The 6,000-nt window shown below is 38.4% G+C and overlaps 1 protein-coding gene across 1 annotated transcript in view; it reads right to left on the reverse strand.

Moving 5' to 3' along the window:
* The window catches only part of LOC122809287 (deleted in malignant brain tumors 1 protein-like), a 471,120-nt gene extending 467,322 nt beyond the window's left edge, over positions 1 to 3,798 (reverse strand). The window contains exon 1 of the mRNA XM_044080667.1: positions 3,705 to 3,798. The gene's annotated coding sequence lies outside the window, so the exon portion shown is untranslated. The remainder of the gene's footprint in view (positions 1 to 3,704) is intronic.
* Between the last annotated feature and the right edge of the window lie 2,202 nt (positions 3,799 to 6,000).

Here is a 6,000-nt window from a genome sequence, read left to right on the forward strand (position 1 = left end):
TATAAATAAGACCTGCTAGAGAGATAGGTATGTATCCCAGAGACTATCCTGTCTATGGAATAAGCTCCCTATCCATGTTAAGCAGAGTTCCTCCCTAACCCAGTTCAAGTGCAACTTGGACAATTGGATGGGAAACTGGAAATTCTCTAATGGACACAGGTAACCTGTAAATGGTTCCTCTTCCAGGCCCATACTTACACTTATTAAGGGTATTAGAACTTGTCAGAGATTTGGGATGCATGGCTAGGCTTAAAAGGCCCCTTGTGGTCATTAGTCTAGTAAACACATATGAACCTATAAAGACATAAATCAATCTATTAATAAATATAATAATTATAACAACACCAACATTTGTGTGATTATGTTTAGCCCTTACACAAAAAAAAATAAAAAAAGTAAAACATTCTCAAACATTAAAAACATGTTGAGAGCAAAAAAAAGCTACCAAGAAGGCGCGGGATAAGGACACTAAAAAAAGGAACTAGTTTATGTCGCCACATGTATAGTATGTAATGCATACTACATCGGAGAGACCCGAGAAGAAAAAAAAAAAAAAGAATTGAATTTATATAACAGTTCAGTTTATTAGTACATTTTATCCAAAGCATTATATTTTATACCTTAACTAAAACAAGTAGTTTTTTATTTTGAAGTTAAACATTTTTTTTACATTTTTTATATATTCTATTTTTTTAGTGATATCCTATTGTTACCTTAATATTTTTAAAGTTTTGATTTTTTTTGGCAAAAAAAGGTTTTTAAAAAAAAAAAAAGTTTCCGAGCTTTTGATCTTTGAAATTTGCATTTCTGGCAGCATTTCTAACCAGACCAATTAATATAATTTTTTATGCTTTTTTCGTTTTTCCGCTTTTCCTGTTAGGTCTTAAAGTGGCTCGCTCGCTTTTAACTTTTTCCGAAAGCAGTGGTTTTTCGACCCTCAAATAAAGGATTGTTATTTGTGATTTTTATTAGTCAGGTGTACTATAAAGATTAATATTCAGACTTAAAAGTGTGTCAATAATGTTTGCATGAGGAATAGTGTCAAAGGCCTTGTCAGGTCTAGTTATGCTGTATGGTCTATATTACTTTGTTGAATATTCACTGCAGTGAGCATCTGTTCAACAAACACAAAACAGTAAACATTCATTTACGTGAATGCTCATATCCGTGAATGGTTTACCCAGAAAACAGAGTTACTTAGCCAACACTTTAAATGTACACACACTGCAGTATATCAAACTCATCTAGGCATGGGGCTGCACCCCCCATGCCCCCCTACTTATATATAACAACTACGAGATCTCACTACAGTGGAGAAAAGGGCAAATTTCTGAACTTGGCCAACTAATTCCATTCCCTGGATAAATCATTAAAGGATGTGAACATTTGCTATTTTGTGTTCATTGAACAGACGTTCACTGAAGTCAATGTTCGACAAAGTAATATAGACCCATAAAAACATCCAAACTCAACCATGACGTTTGCTACAGTTGCCCTCTCCCTAGCACTGGCATCATAAAAGATGGACATTTAGGTCAGATCATTCATTCTATGCTTGCTGTCTTAAGGCACACAATTGCAAGCATCTAACCTTTCCAACAAATCAGTTTTGTCATCAAACATAATCACAAATGTATGAATCACAATGCTACAAATTCCAAATCCTCCTCTCACCACAGCATTTCCTTACATTCACTGAACTGGTTAGAACTCCCTAATCATCTATCTTTCATTCAAGTCTCCACTGCCCATAAACTCATTTTCAATCCTTCCCATTGCCCTTCATTATCCTCCACTCCCATAATGCACCATCCTGGCCATTCTCTTAGATCCACCAATCAGAACCTACTTAAACTGCACAAACCTCTTTGCACTCCAGGCCAATCCCTATTAGCCTTCTCTCTTGCACGAAAATGGAACACACTTCCTCCCGATATTCGGACTACCCAAAATCATTCCGCCTTTAAGTCCCTTCTACAGTCTTATCTATCCTCCACCTGGGAATGCTCCTGCTCCCATCCCTCCTACATTTCTCCTGTTTCCTTTCTCGCAGTTGATCTCCATATCTCTCAGGCACTAGCTTTATGCAATTTCTTCTTTTTTTTCATTACAAGATGTTGCTTCAATAATTGTATTAACTGCCAATAAATGTGACTGTATCTTGCAGCTTTCTCCTATAACTGTATTAACTGCCAACACATTTTGTATTGTACATGGAGCTTCCTCTCCTATAATTGTATCAACTGCCAGTATCGTTTGCTTTTTGTACTAACTACTCCAGTTTTTGTATATACTTTCTTGTATTAACTGGCAAAATAATTTTGAATGTACTTGAAGCTTTTCTCCCCGGACCTCCATTGAAAAAGGGCTCATTTTGGCCCAATGGACTTTCCCGGTGAACAAACTACAAATAAATAAATAATTCAGTTTGTAAACAGTATATATATTCTCCGGTCATACATCTTCCATCTGACAGACACATCATCAGAGTTATTAAGACATTTCTGAAGTACAATACAACTGCACATGCAAGATTATGCAATACATCCGGAAAAATATAGAACAGTCCTTGTGACATACTTTAGCTTGGGTCAGCGTTAAGTGGAATGATATGGTAGCTAAAGGCTACTCAGTGGATTCAGTACCTAAGATGAAAGCACAGTTGAATGTTTTCCTTGTTTGGGAACATCAGTGAACTGTAGCTGAATCCTGCTGAATCCAGACACTGAAAATACCCGACCCATATTATAAATAAATAATTAGTTAATAAATAAATAATAATAGCAAATCTTTATAGCCTCCTAGGGTCATAGGTAAATACTAGGCTAGTTACCCTTGCAGACCATTTTAAGCCTAGCCAATTACCTCAAATTTAACTGCATAACTCAGTCACTCCAGATTCAACGTGTCATCACTGTTCAGCACAACTAAGTGAAATATAGGACAGTAGCACTTCTAATGTGTCTTTAACATTTGTTAGACTTGCATATTTCTTTAGAAAACAATTTATTCAAGATTGCATTTTCAAAACCCAGTCACAGATGTAATATGGGTTAACAGAGGCAGACATATAACAGAACATGGTTTCCTTGTGGAAGGTGCATGAACTTCCCCCATCAAATTCTCTATTTGCAGTTGCAAGGTTTTAACTCTGTGGTATTTGTCTGACCTGCCTCCTTCACCATAATCCACCATTAAGAAGTACTGGCTGTCAGCATCTGCCAGACAAGATAGTCTTTCAAGTAGTAAAATGCAGATTTGTACAACACAGTCACTCTGACTTGAACACATACTGCCACTAAACAGAAAAGCAAACCAGTCTGTGGCATGCTACTGATGATCACAGCGTTGATTACCAACATCCTTACTCTTAACTAAAGTAAGTTCATTTACAAGACGCCTTCTATGCATACAATTTTCCAGGGGTGACACAAGGGTGCTGTCTAAATAAATGATTTTGTCAGAATCAGAAGTCTGTAAGTTATCAAACTATAATCTGGGCAGACCACCTCCAAAGAAGTAACTGATTTCACTGTATTGGTCTACTGATAACACAATACCTCAATGCTGTATAGCAAAAAGGCTTACTTTCATGCCAAATTAGGATAACAGGATACAAATCAACACAAAATGGTAAAGAGAAAAAAGACATTCAGAAATGGAAAATTCCTAACATACAAGACATTACCTGATCCTGAACTCACCTTAATTTTATGTAATACTTTCTACATCTTCATTGAAGCACTAGTTTCAGCAAACATCCAAATCAAGTGTCACACAGGGCTCTCGGATTTGCTTTGAGCTATCTGAATCACCAGTCACATTACTATTTTAAAACTAGTTTGAGCGCAGATCTTATTTAAATAAACTATGCATGTGTGCCAGGTCATATACCTCCTCATTCAAAGGATGTGCTAGACAAATTGATCTACACTGCCATCTGGTGGGCAATGTTTTCATTAGTTTGATCAAACAAACTGCTTTCCTCAGCAGAATTCGGCTGCACAGCTCGACTACACTAGGTGGTTAGGTCACCAATTGATTGCTGCGTTCCTTATACAGTTTCCTATCATTTTGCAAATGTTGATCCCCCTGTTCACTTCTATTCATTCAGGTTAAAATATTAAGTCATATATTTAAAACTACAAAGCGTATAAATTCCAATGATGCAACGGTAACTTGGAGTTCTCACTTCATTTGCCTTAGTTCATTTTGGCAGTGTAAGTGAAATGAAAAGCTCTAGGCGACATAAAATAACATGATAGCATATGTGAATTCCATGCATAATGTTATGATTTCAAGTTAATGCAGGTGATTTAGTTTGGACAAAGAAGCCAAGCCTACTAAAGAAAGGATAAAAATTCACTGACCTTATTATAGGTTTACAGGTTCATAGGACGTTAGTAGGCTATTGACTTGAGGGTCTTTACAAGCCTAGCTATTAAATCCCAGTATAGTACTAGATGAAAGATATCGTCTATGCCCAAGATTTTTATAGCAAAGACTATCCATGTCCAGGAGAGAAGCCGGGGCAATCCCCAGCAGAAATTTATGGTTTCCCATACAGTTGTCCAGGTTGCACTTAAACACGGTCATGAAGTGCTCTGCTTGATATGGATTGAAAGCCTATTCCAGAGGAGTGGCATCCTCTGAGAGATGTATCTGTCTGTCCAGCAGGTCCTGTTTATGTCACAGGCTATTTTCAGGTCCCTTGAATGGGTGACTAGTCCCATTTGAATAACTGATGTGCAGCATTTCAATTAGATTTGGGTCAGAGATAAGCCCTGTAAACCAAACGTAAGTCACCTCTAAGTAGTGACAGTGACTTCAGTCTGTCTGTATAAGACATGTGCTGGAGACCCTGAATTTTCTTAGAAATCTCTGAGATCTCTCAAGTTGATGCAGGTGTCTGGTATGGCACATACCAGAGGGCACATTATATTCAATAATGGGGAAGAGTTCAGGGGAGTTATAACCTCTTTTGCTCCTGAGGCAATGCCTTTGCTAATCAGGTGAGCGACATAGAATGCCTTCCTCACCAGAGTAGACACAATGTGGTCAAATCTGAGGTCACAGTCAACTAGTGTTCCCATGTCTCTCACTACTGAATTGGTACTTAGAGTATTATTGTTTGTTTTATAATCAGCAGGAACATTGTTTTTACTGAAGGGAATGATGGTGCATTTTTGAGCATTTAGTTTAAGGCCATGGCTTTGGCATCAATCATTTGTCTGTTTAAGCCCCTTTTGAAGTAGGCTGACATCGCTAGGGGATTCTATGATAGCACCTAATTTGCAATTATCCCCAAACTTGGTTAGCCACAGCCCCTCTGTTTTGGTCCGGAGTTCTGAGAAGTATATGCCAAACAAGAAGGGGTGCAGCACTGTCACCTGTGGGACCCCACTGATGACAGGTCTGCTGGTAGAGGTAAAGTCTCCCATTTTGACTGAGTGTTATCAATCTGTGAGCCAGTTTGCAACCCACCTGACAACATAGGGGTTGATATTTAACTTATTTGGAATGTGGGATAGTGTTGAGGGCTTTGTCCAAGTCAAGATAGGCTGTGTGGATGGTTTTGCCCTCGTCTGTGGCTCTGGTCACATTCTTGAAGAAGTCCAGCAGGTTTAGCAGGCATTACCTGTCTTAACAAAACCAAACTTGGTTTGGAGGTCACCTATATCCTTATTTATGAGGTCCATGATGATTCATTCCATTACCTTACAGATGAGGCTGGTTAAAGTTATGGGTCTATAGTTATCCGGGTCTGTTGCTGAGCCGCCCTTGTGGAGGGGGGTTAACAGTCACTGTTTTCCATTCAGTGGGAATAAAGTCAGTATTCAGGCTGAGGTTGAACAGAGTGCCTAATAGAATAGCTAGCTCTTGTTTTAGAACATTAAGAACGCAGTACAGAATGCCACTTAGTCCCGTGGAGGCTCTGTTCTTAGCCTTGGAGAGAATACCGATGACTTCCTTTTTGGTGATGCAGGGAGGAGGAGATGA

The sequence above is a fragment of the Protopterus annectens genome, chromosome 1.part1 (genome assembly GCF_019279795.1).
Source record: "Protopterus annectens isolate FY-2018-M chromosome 1.part1, PAN1.0, whole genome shotgun sequence".
NCBI classification, from domain to species: domain Eukaryota; kingdom Metazoa; phylum Chordata; order Ceratodontiformes; family Protopteridae; genus Protopterus; species Protopterus annectens.